The 20,034-nt window shown below is 43.1% G+C and overlaps 3 non-coding genes across 3 annotated transcripts; all 3 read left to right on the forward strand.

Annotated features, from left to right (window-relative positions):
• The first annotated feature begins 1,863 nt into the window (after positions 1-1,863).
• TRNAN-AUU (transfer RNA asparagine (anticodon AUU)) lies at positions 1,864-1,936 on the forward strand. Its single transcript has one exon. It is a non-coding gene; the product is annotated as a tRNA-Asn (tRNA).
• A 3,895-nt stretch (positions 1,937-5,831) lies between these two features.
• Positions 5,832-5,904, forward strand: TRNAN-AUU (transfer RNA asparagine (anticodon AUU)). The gene has a single exon. It is a non-coding gene; the product is annotated as a tRNA-Asn (tRNA).
• Positions 5,905-19,186: 13,282 nt separating this feature from the next.
• Positions 19,187-19,259, forward strand: TRNAN-AUU (transfer RNA asparagine (anticodon AUU)). The gene has a single exon. It is a non-coding gene; the product is annotated as a tRNA-Asn (tRNA).
• Positions 19,260-20,034: the final 775 nt, after the last annotated feature.

Consider the following 20,034-nt stretch of genomic DNA (forward strand, 5'->3'; position numbering starts at 1 on the left):
TGGTGGTTCGAGCCCACCCGGGAGCGGTGTTGTGTGATCTCAAATGTAACGTAGAAAGCCAAAGTTTTTCCACAATACCTGACAACCATTTATTTTCTGAGCTTCCGTGGCTCAATGGTTAGCGCGTTCGGCTGTTAACCAATAGGTTGGTGGTTCGAGCCCACCCGGGAGCGGTGTTGTGGGATCTCAAATGTAACGTAGAAAGCCCAAGTTTTTGCACAATAAATGACGACCATTTAATTTTTGGGCTTCCGTGGCGCAATGGTTAGTGCGTTCGGCTGTTAACCAATAGGTTGGTGGTTCGAGCCCACCCGGGAAAGGTGTTGTGGGGTCTCAAATGTAACGTAGAAAGCTAAAGTTTTTCCACAATAGCTGACAACCATTTAATTTCTGAGCTTCCGTGGCTCAATGGTTAGCGCGTTCGGCTGTTAACCAATAGGTTGGTGGTTCGAGCCCATCCGGGAGCGGTGTTGTGTGATCTCAAATGTAATGTAGAAAGCCAAAGTTTTTGCACAATAAATGACGACCATTTAATTTTTGGGCTTCCGTGGCGCAATGGTTAGCGCGTTCGGCTGTTAACCAATAGGTTGGTGGTTCGACCCCATCCGGGAGCGGTGTTGTGAGGTCTCAGATGTGGCGTAAAAAGTCAAGGTTTTTACATAATACCTGACGAGCATTTAACTTTTGGGCTTCCGTGGCGCAATGGTTAGCGCGTTCGGCTGTTAACCAATAGGTTGGTGGTTCGAGCCCATCCGGGAGCGGTGTTGTGAGGTCTCAGATGTGACGTTAAAAGTCAAGGTTTTTACACAATACCTGACGAGCATTTAATTTTTGGGCTCCCGTGGCGTTATGGTTAGCGCGTTCAGCTGTTAATCGAAAGGTTGGTGGTTCGAGCCCACCCGGGAAAGGTGTTGTGGGGTCTCAAATGTAACGTAGAAAGCTAAAGTTTTTCCACAATAGCTGACAACCATTTAATTTCTGAGCTTCCGTGGCTCAAGGGTTAGCGCGTTCGGCTGTTAACCAATAGGGTGGTGGTTCGAGCCCATCCGGGAGCGGTGTTGTGTGGTCTCAAATGTAACGTAGAAAGCCAAAGTTTTTCCACAATACCTGACGACCATTTAATTTTTGGGCTTCCGTGGCGCAATGGTTAGCACGTTCGGCTGTTAACCAATAGGTTGGTGGTTCGAGCCCATCCGGGAGCCGTGTTGTGAGGTCTCAGATGTGACGTAAAAAGTCAAGGTTTTCCACAATACCTGACAACCATTTAATTTCGGAGCTTCCGTGGCTCAATGGTTAGCGCGTTCGGCTGTTAACCAATAGGTTGGTGGTTCGAGCCCACCCGGGAGCGGTGTTGTGGGATCTGAAATGTAACGTAGAAAGCCAAAGTTTTTGCACAATAAATGACGACCATTTAATTTTTGGGCTTCCGTGGCGCAATGGTTAGCGCGTTCGGCTGTTAACCAATAGGTTGGTGGTTCGACCCCATCCGGGAGCGGTGTTGTGAGGTCTCAGATGTGACGTAAAAAGTCAAGGTTTTTACATAATACCTGACGAGCATTTAACTTTTGGGCTTCCGTGGCGCAATGGTTAGCGCGTTCGGCTGTTAACCAATAGGTTGGTGGTTCGAGCCCATCCGGGAGCGGTGTTGTGAGGTCTCAGATGTGACGTTAAAAGTCAAGGTTTTTACACAATACCTGACGAGCATTTAATTTTTGGGCTCCCGTGGCGCTATGGTTAGCGCGTTCAGCTGTTAATCGAAAGGTTGGTGGTTCGAGCCCACCCGGGAAAGGTGTTGTGGGGTCTCAAATGTAACGTAGAAAGCTAAAGTTTTTCCACAATAGCTGACAACCATTTAATTTCTGAGCTTCCGTGGCTCAATGGTTAGCGCGTTCGGCTATTAACCAATAGGTTGGTGGTTCGAGCCCATCCGGGAGCGGTGTTGTGTGATCTCAAATGTAACGTAGAAAGCCAAAGTTTTTCCACAATACTTGACGACCATTTAATTTTTGGGCTTCCGTGGGGCAATGGTTAGCGCGTTCGGCTGTTAACCAATAGGTTGGTGGTTCGAGCCCATCCGGGAGCGGTGTTGTGAGGTCTCAGATGTGACGTAAAAAGTCAAGGTTTTTACACAATACCTGACGAGCATTTAACTTTTGGGCTTCCGTGGCGCAATGGTTAGCGCGTTCGGCTGTTAACCAATAGGTTGGTGGTTCGAGCCCACCCGAGAGCGGTGTTGAGGGATCTGAAATGTAACGTAGAAAGCCAAAGTTTTTGCACAATACCTGACGAGCATTTAACTTTTGGGCTTCCGTGGCGCAATGGTTAGCGCGTTCGGCTGTTAACCAATAGGTTGGTGGTTCGAGCCCATCCGGGAGCGGTGTTGTGAGGTCTCAGATGTGACGTAAAAAGTCAAGGTTTTTACACAATACCTGACGAGCATTTAATTTTTGGGCTTCCGTGGCACAATGGTTACCGCGTTCAGCTGTTAATCGAAAGGTTGGTGGTTCGAGCCCACCCGGGAGAGGTGTTGTGGGGTCTCAAATGTAACGTAGAAAGCCAAAGTTTTTCCACAATACCTGATAACAATTTAATTTCTGAGCTTCCGTGGCTCAATGGTTAGCGCGTTCGGCTGTTAACCAATAGGTTGGTGGTTCGAGCCCATCCGGGAGCGGTGTTGTGAGGTCTCAGATGTGACGTAAAATGTCAAGGTTTTTACACAATACCTGACGAGCATTTAACTTTTGGGCTTCCGTGGCGCAATGGTTAGCGCGTTCGGCTGTTAACCAATAGGTTGGTGGTTCGAGCCCATCCGGGAGCGGTGTTGTGAGGTCTCAGATGTGACGTAAAAAGTCAAGTTTTTTGCACAATACCTGACGAGCATTTAGCTTTTGGGCTTCCGTGGCGCAATGGTTAGTGCGTTCGGCTGTTAACCAATAGGTTGGTGGTTCGAGCCCACCCGGGAGCGGTGTTGTGTGATCTCAAATGTAACGTAGAAAGCCAAAGTTTTTCCACAATACCTGACAACCATTTAATTTCTGAGCTTCCGTGGCTCAATGGTTAGCGCGTTCGGCTGTTAACCAATAGGTTGGTGGTTCGAGCCCACCCGGGAGCGGTGTTGTGGGATCTCAAATGTAACGTAGAAAGCCCAAGTTTTTGCACAATAAATGACGACCATTTAATTTTTGGGCTTCCGTGGCGCAATGGTTAGTGCGTTCGGCTGTTAACCAATAGGTTGGTGGTTCGAGCCCACCCGGGAAAGGTGTTGTGGGGTCTCAAATGTAACGTAGAAAGCTAAAGTTTTTCCACAATAGCTGACAACCATTTAATTTCTGAGCTTCCGTGGCTCAATGGTTAGCGCGTTCGGCTGTTAACCAATAGGTTGGTGGTTCGAGCCCATCCGGGAGCGGTGTTGTGTGATCTCAAATGTAACGTAGAAAGCCAAAGTTTTTGCACAATAAATGACGACCATTTAATTTTTGGGCTTCCGTGGCGCAATGGTTAGCGCGTTCGGCTGTTAACCAATAGGTTGGTGGTTCGACCCCATCCGGGAGCGGTGTTGTGAGGTCTCAGATGTGGCGTAAAAAGTCAAGGTTTTTACATAATACCTGACGAGCATTTAACTTTTGGGCTTCCGTGGCGCAATGGTTAGCGCGTTCGGCTGTTAACCAATAGGTTGGTGGTTCGAGCCCATCCGGGAGCGGTGTTGTGAGGTCTCAGATGTGACGTTAAAAGTCAAGGTTTTTACACAATACCTGACGAGCATTTAATTTTTGGGCTCCCGTGGCGTTATGGTTAGCGCGTTCAGCTGTTAATCGAAAGGTTGGTGGTTCGAGCCCACCCGGGAAAGGTGTTGTGGGGTCTCAAATGTAACGTAGAAAGCTAAAGTTTTTCCACAATAGCTGACAACCATTTAATTTCTGAGCTTCCGTGGCTCAATGGTTAGCGCGTTCGGCTGTTAACCAATAGGTTGGTGGTTCGACCCCATCCGGGAGCGGTGTTGTGAGGTCTCAGATGTGGCGTAAAAAGTCAAGGTTTTTACATAATACCTGACGAGCATTTAACTTTTGGGCTTCCGTGGCGCAATGGTTAGCGCGTTCGGCTGTTAACCAATAGGTTGGTGGTTCGAGCCCACCCGGGAGCGGTGTTGTGAGGTCTCAGATGTGGCGTAAAAAGTCAAGGTTTTTACATAATACCTGACGAGCATTTAACTTTTGGGCTTCCGTGGCGCAATGGTTAGCGCGTTCGGCTGTTAACCAATAGGTTGGTGGTTCGAGCCCATCCGGGAGCGGTGTTGTGAGGTCTCAGATGTGACGTTAAAAGTCAAGGTTTTTACACAATACCTGACGAGCATTTAATTTTTGGGCTCCCGTGGCGTTATGGTTAGCGCGTTCAGCTGTTAATCGAAAGGTTGGTGGTTCGAGCCCACCCGGGAAAGGTGTTGTGGGGTCTCAAATGTAACGTAGAAAGCTAAAGTTTTTCCACAATAGCTGACAACCATTTAATTTCTGAGCTTCCGTGGCTCAATGGTTAGCGCGTTCGGCTGTTAACCAATAGGTTGGTGGTTCGACCCCATCCGGGAGCGGTGTTGTGAGGTCTCAGATGTGGCGTAAAAAGTCAAGGTTTTTACATAATACCTGACGAGCATTTAACTTTTGGGCTTCCGTGGCGCAATGGTTAGCGCGTTCGGCTGTTAACCAATAGGTTGGTGGTTCGAACCCATCCGGGAGCGGTGTTGTGAGGTCTCAGATGTGACGTTAAAAGTCAAGGTTTTTACACAATACCTGACGAGCATTTAATTTTTGGGCTCCCGTGGCGTTATGGTTAGCGCGTTCAGCTGTTAATCGAAAGGTTGGTGGTTCGAGCCCACCCGGGAAAGGTGTTGTGGGGTCTCAAATGTAACGTAGAAAGCTAAAGTTTTTCCACAATAGCTGACAACCATTTAATTTCTGAGCTTCCGTGGCTCAATGGTTAGCGCGTTCGGCTGTTAACCAATAGGTTGGTGGTTCGAGCCCATCCGGGAGCGGTGTTGTGTGATCTCAAATGTAACGTAGAAAGCCAAAGTTTTTCCACAATACTTGACGACCATTTAATTTTTGGGCTTCCGTGGCGCAATGGTTAGCACGTTCGGCTGTTAACCAATAGGTTGGTGGTTCGAGCCCATCCGGGAGCCGTGTTGTGAGGTCTCAGATGTGACGTAAAAAGTCAAGGTTTTCCACAATACCTGACAACCATTTAATTTCGGAGCTTCCGTGGCTCAATGGTTAGCGCGTTCGGCTGTTAACCAATAGGTTGGTGGTTCGAGCCCACCCGGGAGCGGTGTTGTGGGATCTGAAATGTAACGTAGAAAGCCAAAGTTTTTGCACAATAAATGACGACCATTTAATTTTTGGGCTTCCGTGGCGCAATGGTTAGCGCGTTCGGCTGTTTACCAATAGGTTGGTGGTTCGACCCCATCCGGGAGCGGTGTTGTGAGGTCTCAGATGTGACGTAAAAAGTCAAGGTTTTTACATAATACCTGACGAGCATTTAACTTTTGGGCTTCCGTGGCGCAATGGTTAGCGCGTTCGGCTGTTAACCAATAGGTTGGTGGTTCAAGCCCATCCGGGAGCGGTGTTGTGAGGTCTCAGATGTGACGTTAAAAGTCAAGGTTTTTACACAATACCTGACGAGCATTTAATTTTTGGGCTCCCGTGGCGCTATGATTAGCGCGTTCAGCTGTTAATCGAAAGGTTGGTGGTTCGAGCCCACCCGGGAAAGGTGTTGTGGGGTCTCAAATGTAACGTAGAAAGCTAAAGTTTTTCCACAATAGCTGACAACCATTTAATTTCTGAGCTTCCGTGGCTCAATGGTTAGCGCGTTCGGCTATTAACCAATAGGTTGGTGGTTCGAGCCCATCCGGGAGCGGTGTTGTGTGATCTCAAATGTAACGTAGAAAGCCAAAGTTTTTCCACAATACTTGACGACCATTTAATTTTTGGGCTTCCGTGGCGCAATGGTTAGCACGTTCGGCTGTTAACCAATAGGTTGGTGGTTCGAGCCCATCCGGGAGCCGTGTTGTGAGGTCTCAGATGTGACGTAAAAAGTCAAGGTTTTCCACAATACCTGACAACCATTTAATTTCGGAGCTTCCGTGGCTCAATGGTTAGCGCGTTCGGCTGTTAACCAATAGGTACGTGGTTCGAGCCCACCCGGGAGCGGTGTTGTGGGATCTCAAATGTAACGTAGAAAGCCAAAGTTTTTGCACAATAAATGACGACCATTTAATTTTTGGGCTTCCGTGGCGCAATGGTTAGCGCGTTCGGCTGTTAACCAATAGGTTGGTGGTTCGACCCCATCCGGGAGCGGTGTTTTGAGGTCTCAGATGTGACGTAAAAAGTCAAGGTTTTTACATAATACCTGACGAGCATTCAACTTTTGGGCTTCCGTGGCGCATTGGTTTGCGCGTTCGGCTGTTAACCAATAGGTTGGTGGTTCGAGCCCATCCGGGAGCGGTGTTGTGAGGTCTCAGATGTGACGTAAAAAGTCAAGGTTTTTACACAATACCTAACGATCATTTAACTTTTGGGCTTCCGTGGGGCAATGGTTAGCGCGTTCGGCTGTTAACCAATAGGTTGGTGGTTCGAGCCCATCCGGGAGCGGTGTTGTGAGGTCTCAGATGTGACGTAAAAAGTCAAGGTTTTTACACAATACCTGACGAGCATTTAACTTTTGGGCTTCCGTGGCGCAATGGTTAGCGCGTTCGGCTGTTAACCAATAGGTTGGTGGTTCGAGCCCACCCGGGAGCGGTGTTGTGGGATCTCAAATGTAACGTAGAAAGCCAAAGTTTTTGCACAATAAATGACGACCATTTAATTTTTGGGCTTCCGTGGCGCAATGGTTAGCGCGTTCGGCTGTTAACCAATAGGTTGGTGGTTCGACCCCATCCGGGAGCGGTGTTTTGAGGTCTCAGATTTGACGTAAAAAGTCAAGGTTTTTACACAATACCTGACGAGCATTTAACTTTTGGGCTTCCGTGGCGCAATGGTTAGCGCGTTCGGCTGTTAACCAATAGGTTGGTGGTTCGAGCCCATCCGGGAGCGGTGTTGTGAGGTCTCAGATGTGACGTAAAAAGTCAAGGTTTTTACACAATACCTGACGAGCATTTAACTTTTGGGCTTCCGTGGCGCTATGTTTAGCGCGTTCGGCTGTTAACCAATAGGTTGGTGGTTCGAGCCCATCCGGGAGCGGTGTTGTGAGGTCTCAGATGTGACGTTAAAAGTCAAGGTTTTTACACAATACCTGACGAGCATTTAATTTTTGGGCTCCCGTGGCGTTATGGTTAGCGCGTTCAGCTGTTAATCGAAAGGTTGGTGGTTCGAGCCCACCCGGGAAAGGTGTTGTGGGGTCTCAAATGTAAAGTAGAAAGCTAAAGTTTTTCCACAATAGCTGACAACCATTTAATTTCTGAGCTTCCGTGGCTCAATGGTTAGCGCGTTCGGCTGTTAACCAATAGGTTGGTGGTTCGAGCCCATCCGGGAGCGGTGTTGTGTGATCTCAAATGTAACGTAGAAAGCCAAAGTTTTTGCACAATAAATGACGACCATTTAATTTTTGGGCTTCCGTGGCGCAATGGTTAGCGCGTTCGGCTGTTAACCAATAGGTTGGTGGTTCGACCCCATCCGGGAGCGGTGTTGTGAGGTCTCAGATGTGACGTAAAAAGTCAAGGTTTTTACATAATACCTGACGAGCATTTATCTTTTGGGCTTCCGTGGCGCAATGGTTAGCGCGTTCGGCTGTTAACCAATAGGTTGGTGGTTCGAGCCCATCCGGGAGCGGTGTTGTGAGGTCTCAGATGTGACGTAAAAAGTCAAGGTTTTTACACAATACCTAACGATCATTTAACTTTTGGGCTTCCGTGGCGCAATGGTTAGCGCGTTCGGCTGTTAACCAATAGGTTGGTGGTTCGAGCCCATCCGGGAGCGGTGTTGTGAGGTCTCAGATGTGACGTAAAAAGTCAAGGTTTTTACATAATACCTGACGAGCATTTAACTTTTGGGCTTCCGTGGCGCAATGGTTAGCGCGTTCGGCTGTTAACCAATAGGTTGGTGGTTCGAGCCCACCCGAGAGCGGTGTTGAGGGATCTGAAATGTAACGTAGAAAGCCAAAGTTTTTGCACAATAAATGACGACCATTTAATTTTTGGGCTTCCGTGGCGCAATGGTTAGCGCGTTCGGCTGTTAACCAATAGGTTGGTCGTTCGACCCCATCCGGGAGCGGTGTTGTGAGGTCTCAGATGTGACGTAAAAAGTCAAGGTTTTTACACAATACCTGACGAGTATTTTACTTTTGGGCTTCCGTGGCGCAATGGTTAGCGCGTTCGGCTGTTAACCAATAGGTTGGTGGTTCGAGCCCATCCGGGAGCGGTGTTGTGAGGTCTCAGATGTGACGTAAAAAGTCAAGCTTTTGCACAGTACCTGACGAGCATTTAGATTTTGGGCTTCCGTGGCGCAATGGTTAGCGCGTTCGGCTGTTAAGCAATAGGTTGGTGGTTCGAGCCCATCCGGGAGCGGTGTTGTGAGGTCTCAGATGTGACGTAAAAAGTCAAGGTTTTTACACAATACCTGACGAGCATTTAAATTTTGGGCTTCCTTGGCGCAATGGTTAGCGCGTTCGGCTGTTAACCAATAGGTTGGTGGTTCGAGCCCACCCGGAAGCGGTGTTGTGTGATCTCAAATGTAACGTAGAAAGCCAAAGTTTTTCCACAACACCTGACAACCATTTAATTTCTGAGCTTCCGTGGCTCAATGGCTAGCGCGTTCGGCTGTTAACCAATAGGTTGGTTGTTCGAGCCCATCCGGGAGCGGTGTTGTGAGGTCTCAGATGTGACGTTAAAAGTCAAGGTTTTTACACAATACCTGACGAGTATTTAACTTTTGGGCTTCCGTGGCGCAATGGTTAGCGCGTTCGGCGGTTAACCAATAGGTTGGTGGTTCGAGCCCATCCGGGAGCGGTGTTGTGAGGTCTCAGATGTGACGTAAGAAGTCAAGGTTTTTACACAATACCTGACGAGTATTTAACTTTTGGGCTTCCGTGGCGCAATGGTTAGCGCGTTCGGCTGTTAACCAATAGGTTGGTGGTTCGACCCCATCCGGGAGCGGTGTTGTGAGGTCTCAGATGTGGCGTAAAAAGTCAAGGTTTTTACATAATACCTGACGAGCATTTAACTTTTGGGCTTCCGTGGCGCAATGGTTAGCGCGTTCGGCTGTTAACCAATAGGTTGGTGGTTCGAGCCCATCCGGGAGCGGTGTTGTGAGGTCTCAGATGTGACGTTAAAAGTCAAGGTTTTTACACAATACCTGACGAGCATTTAATTTTTGGGCTCCCGTGGCGTTATGGTTAGCGCGTTCAGCTGTTAATCGAAAGGTTGGTGGTTCGAGCCCACCCGGGAAAGGTGTTGTGGGGTCTCAAATGTAACGTAGAAAGCTAAAGTTTTTCCACAATAGCTGACAACCATTTAATTTCTGAGCTTCCGTGGCTCAATGGTTAGCGCGTTCGGCTGTTAACCAATAGGTTGGTGGTTCGACCCCATCCGGGAGCGGTGTTGTGAGGTCTCAGATGTGGCGTAAAAAGTCAAGGTTTTTACATAATACCTGACGAGCATTTAACTTTTGGGCTTCCGTGGCGCAATGGTTAGCGCGTTCGGCTGTTAACCAATAGGTTGGTGGTTCGAGCCCATCCGGGAGCGGTGTTGTGAGGTCTCAGATGTGACGTTAAAAGTCAAGGTTTTTACACAATACCTGACGAGCATTTAATTTTTGGGCTCCCGTGGCGTTATGGTTAGCGCGTTCAGCTGTTAATCGAAAGGTTGGTGGTTCGAGCCCACCCGGGAAAGGTGTTGTGGGGTCTCAAATGTAACGTAGAAAGCTAAAGTTTTTCCACAATAGCTGACAACCATTTAATTTCTGAGCTTCCGTGGCTCAATGGTTAGCGCGTTCGGCTGTTAACCAATAGGTTGGTGGTTCGAGCCCATCCGGGAGCGGTGTTGTGTGATCTCAAATGTAACGTAGAAAGCCAAAGTTTTTCCACAATACTTGACGACCATTTAATTTTTGGGCTTCCGTGGCGCAATGGTTAGCACGTTCGGCTGTTAACCAATAGGTTGGTGGTTCGAGCCCATCCGGGAGCCGTGTTGTGAGGTCTCAGATGTGACGTAAAAAGTCAAGGTTTTCCACAATACCTGACAACCATTTAATTTCGGAGCTTCCGTGGCTCAATGGTTAGCGCGTTCGGCTGTTAACCAATAGGTTGGTGGTTCGAGCCCACCCGGGAGCGGTGTTGTGGGATCTGAAATGTAACGTAGAAAGCCAAAGTTTTTGCACAATAAATGACGACCATTTAATTTTTGGGCTTCCGTGGCGCAATGGTTAGCGCGTTCGGCTGTTTACCAATAGGTTGGTGGTTCGACCCCATCCGGGAGCGGTGTTGTGAGGTCTCAGATGTGACGTAAAAAGTCAAGGTTTTTACATAATACCTGACGAGCATTTAACTTTTGGGCTTCCGTGGCGCAATGGTTAGCGCGTTCGGCTGTTAACCAATAGGTTGGTGGTTCAAGCCCATCCGGGAGCGGTGTTGTGAGGTCTCAGATGTGACGTTAAAAGTCAAGGTTTTTACACAATACCTGACGAGCATTTAATTTTTGGGCTCCCGTGGCGCTATGATTAGCGCGTTCAGCTGTTAATCGAAAGGTTGGTGGTAGGGCTCGGGGATCGATTAACTATTAATATAAAAAATTAACATACAAAAATTTGTAAAACGAAGATTATTTGAAAGTAATTCGTCTTGATTTTCTTTGGAAAAAGGTAGATTGATGCAGATATTAGTCGTAAGAACTTTTTATCAAAAACCAACAATCTCAACATAATCATAACAATAGTAAACAAATATGTTTTTTGCGATACGTTTTGTACGGTTACGAGAAAAAAAATTGTGATCTGTATATTTCTTGAGACAAATGTAGTTTTGATTTCATTTATCGAATAGTCTTTGGACGAGTAACCGCCACTATATTTTTTTTACTATAAACTTTGATCTATTTGTAATTGTTTGAGTTCTATTTTAACGAAAAAAAGCACAAACTTGATATCATAAAAAAAAGTAATTATATTAAAAAAAAACCTAATAATTGGGAAAATGAATTTCTCTAGTCTGAACACATTAGTTGTCGATTGGGTATTACCGCGATTACCGAATAAAAGTTTGATTATGGCCGGCGCGGTTGATCGTACTGAAGTTGCGGGTGCACTTGATGAGTTGCCACGTAAAAGAAGCCAAGTATGGGGTAACTTCCACATAGAAAAAGAAATTGCAAGTTGCAAGCACTGCGAAAAGTGAGCGTTATTGCCGTTATGGCATTGTTTTTATGCCGTATATAATGAATTTATCATTGTGGACAAATTGTAATAAGTGTATGCGTTTAATGTTACCGTAGAACGTATAAAATGCCTAAGGATAGTAAATATATGGGAACAAGTCATCTACGCTATCATCTCGAAAAGAAACATCCTGAAGTTTACAGGACAAATGTGCCAGCAATGGTAATGTACCTATGGGGCTTCGTTAACAAATAATAATAATAATAATAATAATAAAAAGGCTTTTATTGGAGCAACCTTTAAGAGGCAAAGTCTTATTTACAAAGGTGTCCACTAGTTACATATTTACAGACGATTAAATTAAAGTTAGAGTTAAGATTGTATCAGAATAAATTATTAAGATAAGAAATTACAAGATTTTTAAATAGTCTTGGGGATTCTATAGATTTAATGGAGTTTTCGAGGTCGTTCCAGGCTTTAATGCCTCTAAACTTAGCGCTTTTGGTTCGAAATTTTGAAGTAAAGCTTTCAACATAGAAATTACTATCGTGGTTTCTAGAATAACTTCTTTGCCTAGGAAATATTTAAAATAAACAAATTTATAGTCGAATTAGGTTTCTCTTAATTTAAAAGCAAATCGCCTGAGTCGAATTAGTTTTGCCTAGAAGTAAATGGACTGTAATTCTAATTATTTCGTTAAAAATAGTTTTCAACTCGGGGTTTTGACTACTCGACTAGGAACGGTAATGAAAAATTGGGGTTCATTGCGCGAATGGTAATGAAAAATCGGGGTTCATTGCGCGAATGGTAATGAAAAATCGGGGTTCATTGCGCGAATGGTAATGAAAAATCGGGGTTCATTGCGCGAATGGTAATGAAAAATCGGGGTTCATTGCGCGAATGGTAATGAAAAATCGGGGTTCATTGCGCGAATGGTAATGAAAAATCGGGGTTCATTGCGCGAATGGTAATGAAAAATCGGGGTTCATTGCGCGAATGGTAATGAAAAATCGGGGTTCATTGCGCGAATGGTAATGAAAAATCGGTGCTCATTGCGCGAATGGTAATGAAAAATCGGTGCTCATTGCGAGAATGTTAATGAAAAATCGGGGTTCATTGCGCGAATGGTAATGAAAAATCGGGGTTCATTGCGCGAATGGTAATGAAAAATCGGTGCTCATTGCGAGAATGGTAATGAAAACAACAGAGTATATATTGAAGAAATGGTAATGATTGAAATTAATACAGCTTGTTTCGACTTTCGACAATTTCAATAGCTCTCCATCTAAGGAAGTAATTTAACTTTAAACAAGCAGAAGTGCAAGAAAAGGTTACAAGTATACTGGAACTTTATTAGCTTTACATAACCTTTTTAATGTACTTCTGCTAGTTGACGGTTCCACTTCTTAGGTCATGAAATGAAACGTTTACGTGTTTCTAAACTTTTACTCGAGTTGATACTATTTCAAGATAGGGTTGAGCTTCCTCCTAAATGGTAACAGAGATTTCGAGGGTTGAGTTGAATTGCAAAGTCTTTTGTAAATGGAATAAAACTATATGAAATAGTTCATCGAAACATTTTCGGTATACAATTTCAGCCTAACAAATCGGACACTGATCACGCTGCGCAATGTGTAAAGAAATGGGTGGTACAAACAGACCAAGCATTTAAAGCCGTTGAACACCCGTCGTTTAAACAAATGTTATTATCCATTAATCCTAAAAACTCTGCAATTGCACGTAGCGTACCTCAAAGTGCTAGAATAATTAAACAGGAGTTATTTGCGTCGTATGAAAACGAATTCCAAAAAGTGGTAGAATTATGCAAGGTACGTCCGTGAACCATCGAAATGTACTTTTACCTAATTTCGTGAAGTCGATTTTATTGATGAAATAAGTACCATTCTTATGGATATTATAGGCGATTCCCAGTCAGATTTCTTACACCCTGGATGCTTGGACTTCAAATAACCGGCTCCCATTTCTTGGAGTTACGTGCCATTGGATCGATATAAACTGGGAACTTAAGAACACCCTGATAGGCTTCGTACCATTTTCTCAACGCCACACTGGTAAAAATATTTGCACTGCCTTCGTGACCATCGTACAGGCTACAACTTCAAAGGTGAAGTACTAATTTTATGCGCAGCTGAAAGCGGGTGATACCAAACTAGTTCATTAGAGATAGTATTTCACTAGCTAGAGTTTAAATACACGGAAATTCGTGATGAAGTCCAAAATCAAAATAATTTAATGCAAACACTACCGTTGACCGGTTGAAAATGCCGATCTCACAGTATTTTTAATTGTTCGAGCAATGCTTTATATCATATATGAACATTTATAGAATCGCTTTTTCACGCTCTTTTCGAAAATTCTACCCAAATTTCACTTGAATTTTATGAAGAATTAGTGACGCTGTAATTTTATCGCTCGAACTCTATATAAACTCAGTCTAATCTTACAAGTAAAATGTAAGATGTTAACGAACGTTTCAATATTTATAAACCGTAGGTTCTGGGTATTACGATGGATAATGCCAGTAATAATGATGCATTTGCTAAGGAATTACAATCCAAAAGTGCACAGCTCGGCATCAGATTTAGTGATGAAACACGTGTGCGCTGCTTTGCACACATCCTCAACCTAGCAGTTCAGGATTTGCTAAAACACCTGAAATCGCAAGCGCAATACGAAAATGAAGCCGACTACGAGGATACAGCGGACGACATATCCACGCAAATATCCATCGGGCATTCAGTAACTAAGGTACTGGATTACATCACACACTTTCTGAACGTCACGTTAATGAACGTCAAATCCATTTATACATTAGATAAGGGCTATAGTTTTGAAAATAAGACTGTCGAATCATAAAGAAATACACCTTTCCGATTTAAACGTATCATTTGGATTAAATGATCTTAAGGTCATTCTCGATGTATCTACGCGATGGAATTCAACATATGCGATGTTGGCTCGTGCAACATATCTAAAACAGGTAACCGTGTTACAACAAAAGGAGTGTGAAAACATCAAAACTCGCTTTGAATTACTGGCAACCAATGGTTTCTCCACATAGTAGAGTATTTAATATTCCCATTTTGAGGTTGAATTGATCAACTCTATTTTAGGGTTGTGAATCTCAATCTACCAATATTTTGTGTCCATATGTAAGGCACACTAAGTACGACATCTTATGTTTATTTTGTTCAGTCAATCGAAGCCCTTATTAAATCTGATGCCGATTTACGAAAATTCTCACTAAGTGATCCTGAATGGGAAAATATAGACACCCTTCTCGTGCTACTCAAGGTAATAACATTATGACATACTGGACGTCACTAACAAACTGGTCCCATAACTTTAGTATGTACGTTTACTGTTCACCAAATTCCACCCGTATTTTTAATTTAAATTGTTATTGTGACGCAAATACATTATTAAAATACTGTATTTGCAATTATCTTTGGGGAAAACCGTTGATAAACGCGGTTTTTTTGTGTCATGTTAACAAGGACAAATGTCTTTCTATAGGATTTCGACCTTGCAACAAAAATCTATTCGTCCAGTCAATATCCTACAATATCTGCTGTTATGCCTGCCTATTTCTGGTTGGTCGATAAGTTAGCAAAGGATCATAATGATCCAGTGATCAATGGTGCGTGTATGGTAGCTAAAGAAAAATTAGCTAACTACATTGAAATGTCTCGCACAGAAGCGTTTTGGGTGGCTATGGGTAAGAAGGTTTCCATACAAAATTACATTTACACAACGGGATGCAGATTATGTCCAAAAATAGCACGCAAGGCATATATCTGACGGTATTTTAAGTGAAGTTCTAGGAACTTGTCCTTAAAGGGAGGGTGAAAAGGAAAATCAAGTGATTTTCCACAGTTGCAAAATGTTTTGATAATGTTTCTAGAAAGTATATATGTCAAAAATTAACACACTTTTTACGGGGTATAAAGTGTCTGAAAAGTTTTATAACTCTTTGGGCTAAAGCGCTCCGTTTCGAGGTTGTGGCTCTCAAAAATAGGCTGGAAAAAGTAAAACTCTAATATTAAAAGTAAAAATTCGTATTATGGCTTTGGTCCAATTATTCTACATTATTGACCATGAGGAATTTATCAAACAAAGTTCAAACCTAGTAGACCATGAAAGTTTCGAAAGGTCCGCTAACGTTCAACAGTTGTTTTTAGTAATGGTTTAAATTAATTACATGTTAAACAACGTAGCTCAGACGTCTGTTAATGGTTTCTTCAGCTTTACTGGTACATAATTGTATTCTTAATTTCGGTTGAAAATATTCGGAAGACCATGTTTACGATTACAAAATTGTTCAAACATGGGCATCATCAGCGATTAAGCAAACAAGCACGTTTATTTCGAATTATTGGTGAACACGTTCGAAGATTTCAGAGGTGTTACAAATGTCATCATATCCATGAAGTATACTTTGTTGTAAGTCTTTCTTGGATATCGCCAACTTCACTTTCCACATACCAAGTCCTTGAGATAGCACCAAAGAAGCAATGTGCACTGGTTTAGATTTGAAAATCTTGCTGACCACGCAACTGTCTAACCTCGACCTACCCACCTCCGAAGGAACGCGACATTAAGATAAACTTGAAGAAGGGTAAAATGTGGTGATGGTCCATCATGAATAAACTACATCATAGTCGCAACCGATCATGCATGATGGCGCACCAATCCTTTTTAATCTTTGAGTGAAGTTCGCGTTGTACAAGACAAATAATATTTAATGGATGTTCTAACATCCGCATCGCGTCAGGAATCTTTGAACGTGTTAACCAATCCTTCAAAAGACGCGCGCAAGTCGGCTTAAACATTGGTGCCCAGTTTTAACAACCCTGTAAATATAATTAAAGTGTCTTCCATTTCTTGTAATAGAAATGAAGAGTAACACTCCGTTAATTTGTTAGTAAATCTCAACAAATTACCAACGTCTAAGCTACTTAGATATTAAATTGGAATTATTTAAAACCATTAATAATAAGAAACGTATTAACGTTCGCGGACTTTTAAACACATTCACGCTCTTCTAGGTTTGAACTTTTTTCGATAACGTCCTTATGGTCTTCAATCTAACTGTCACAATACTGAACAATTTCCTTTCTTTCGGCCTATCTTTTGTGAGCCCATAACTCCGAGACGGAGCACTTTAGCCCAAAATTTCATATCTTTTCTGACGTCTTTGACTCGAAAACGCGCTAGTTAAGTTTTTGCAAACTTGCCAGAAACACACTGTATGTAATTAGATTTAATGTAATTGAAAGCCAAAAACTGTTAGTTTGAAGATGACATGGAATATATGAACTTCTCTTAGTTGTTGACCCGACCCTGAAGATGGATTTCATCCAAGCGAACTACCCAAAGGCTATGGCGAAAACAATAAAAGCGCAGGTCTTAGCTGTGTTTAACGCGTACTACGAAAGTAGTTCTCCATCAACAAGCATTAGTGGGTCCACAGAGGAGTCTGTGGGCATTTTGTCTTACTACCCTAAACGACCACTGAGATTAACGAAGGGTTCAGAACTACTAAGGTATCTGAAAGACGATCTTCAACCTCCAAAAACAAACGTTCTTCAGTGGTGGAAGGTAAACCTATAGATAAGGAAAATCAAATGATTTGTTTTATCGACTCTTCTAGAATTACGAGATCTATGTATACGGGATTTAAGCTAGGCATTTTATGGGCGCGATCATGACCTATCGGTGAACGGTGTGCGCCTTAATTTGTTTGTGGCTGACATTTCCCGTTGGTGATCGCTCTCCGTACCCATCTCTCCTATAGAAGGGGACGGCAGCCTCGTAAATCCAGTATAGTGTAACATCCATCAAATATCTCGGAATGGTTTTAAAAACCGACAAAAGGTAGCACCTCCGACAAAACGCGTAACGCGCTGCCATCCAAGGAACAAACTTTCCGTTGCACGCACTGTATGCCAAAATGTTCATATAACACGAGTGTTATTTTTTGTATCTCGTGCTAAATGTTCAACGACATATAGAGCGTGCCACGGAACAAGGCAAGGTGTTAAACGATTGGTTGGAGTCGCTACTTTCAAATTATGCATGAAATTTGAATCGAATTTGATTTTTAAAACCATTCTTAGATGTTTCCTGGATGCTCCACTCCGCACAGAACTCTTATAGTAGAATAATAGATCAAATATCACTTGACATTTTTAAAGACACGGCTATTCGAATTGGTATGAACAATAAAAAATAACATTGTGATTTTCAATATTATCAGAAGTATATAATAATTATCTTCGAGAACATAAGGACCAAGGTTACTAAACGGAATCAAAACGCGGTAAATAGTACCCTCATCATTACTCTATTAGCGCTTGACTATTTTCCAAGGCACGCTTGTGAGTTTTTGGCCCATGTCAAGACGCGGTGGGTTGATTGCTTAGGCTTTTGTATCGAATAGATCTGGAATTCACCCCAACCGAATTTCGATTAGCATGAAAGTAAACATTAAGTGTGAACCTTTGAAGAATAATATGTTACCGAACTAAAGTATAAGAGGATACATTGTGTCATCCTTCGGCTATTATGAGCTTCTGATATTACACGTTAATTTTTGTTGCAAATGCATATGTTAATTTGAACTATATGGATATGTATCAAACCGGGTCACCTGTCTAAACTAACCTTTCTGGCTTTATGTCCTGCAAGTTCAGCATAACCTTTTACTTACTAGGCTAATGAAGATACGTATCCGGGAGTTGCCAACATGGCAAGGGACTTCCTTGCCATTCCTGCAACTTCGGTTCCTTCGGAAGAAGTTTTTTCCAAAGGGTCGAATCTTGTCACGTGTAAGAGAGGAAGCCTTAATCCCGAAACAATCTCTAAGATAATGTGTTTAAAAATGTGGTGGAACAAATAGTTGGAAAGACTCAATATTAAAGTAGATGAAAGTAAATAAAGACTATTAAAGGTTTCATGTGTCCGTTTATCGATAATTTACTTCGAAAATACTTCCACAACGCAAAAGTAGTTTTCAAGCCCGGTAATCAAAGACTAAGTTCACACACACTCATTTCACTTTGCCCACTAAAACCTGTGTAATTTTGCTATTATTAACATGGTATTTGATGGTTATAAGGTGGTATAGAATGTTCCACAAGGCGAAAATATCACAGATATACTTTTTTAGTGCTTGGACGACAGGATTTTGCAGCATAGTCCACCTAAAACGTAATAACTATGATTTTTCGGATTTAATCAAAAAGATGGTGACAATAAGTGAGCTCGGCGATGAAATGTAATGAAAAAGTCTTCCATAAATATCTAATACGGAGAAAACCATATACATATTAAATTCCACAAAACAATACTAGTGATAATATTACAGATGAATGTATACAAGAAAAAAAAATATTAGGTTATTTTTTACAAATCTTAAATCAAAAAATACTACGCTAAAAGCTAGACATTGAAGCAAGTGGATTTTGCAATAGAAAATATGTTGAATTTAACCGAACATAGAATACAACCTTTTTTTCAATATAATTTTCTTCGGAAAATTTTGCCGATTAAACGCATTTGTCGGTTAAAATCCTACTAACATTATTCAGTCTCAAAAAATATCGTCTAAAAAAGTTTTTTCTTTAAACGAATAAACTTCTGAATAATTTTCGATTATTTGTAGTTAATCGTATTTTTCGGAAAAATCGTTCAAAAAACCCCGAGCCCTAGTTGGTGGTTCGAGCCCACCCGGGAAAGGTGTTGTGGGGTCTCAAATGTAACGTAGAAAGCTAAAGTTTTTCCACAATAGCTGACAACCATTTAATTTCTGAGCTTCCGTGGCTCAATGGTTAGCGCGTTCGGCTATTAACCAATAGGTTGGTGGTTCGAGCCCATCCGGGAGCGGTGTTGTGTGATCTCAAATGTAACGTAGAAAGCCAAAGTTTTTCCACAATACTTGACGACCATTTAATTTTTGGGCTTCCGTGGCGCAATGGTTAGCACGTTCGGCTGTTAACCAATAGGTTGGTGGTTCGAGCCCATCCGGGAGCCGTGTTGTGAGGTCTCAGATGTGACGTAAAAAGTCAAGGTTTTCCACAATACCTGACAACCATTTAATTTCGGAGCTTCCGTGGCTCAATGGTTAGCGCGTTCGGCTGTTAACCAATAGGTACGTGGTTCGAGCCCACCCGGGAGCGGTGTTGTGGGATCTCAAATGTAACGTAGAAAGCCAAAGTTTTTGCACAATAAATGACGACCATTTAATTTTTGGGCTTCCGTGGCGCAATGGTTAGCGCGTTCGGCTGTTAACCAATAGGTTGGTGGTTCGACCCCATCCGGGAGCGGTGTTTTGAGGTCTCAGATGTGACGTAAAAAGTCAAGGTTTTTACATAATACCTGACGAGCATTCAACTTTTGGGCTTCCGTGGCGCATTGGTTTGCGCGTTCGGCTGTTAACCAATAGGTTGGTGGTTCGAGCCCATCCGGGAGCGGTGTTGTGAGGTCTCAGATGTGACGTAAAAAGTCAAGGTTTTTACACAATACCTAACGATCATTTAACTTTTGGGCTTCCGTGGGGCAATGGTTAGCGCGTTCGGCTGTTAACCAATAGGTTGGTGGTTCGAGCCCATCCGGGAGCGGTGTTGTGAGGTCTCAGATGTGACGTAAAAAGTCAAGGTTT

Source organism: Phalangium opilio, unplaced genomic scaffold (genome assembly GCF_054372755.1).
Source record: "Phalangium opilio isolate 3A_F unplaced genomic scaffold, DU_Popi_V2 ptg000019l_1, whole genome shotgun sequence".
NCBI lineage: Eukaryota > Metazoa > Arthropoda > Arachnida > Opiliones > Phalangiidae > Phalangium > Phalangium opilio.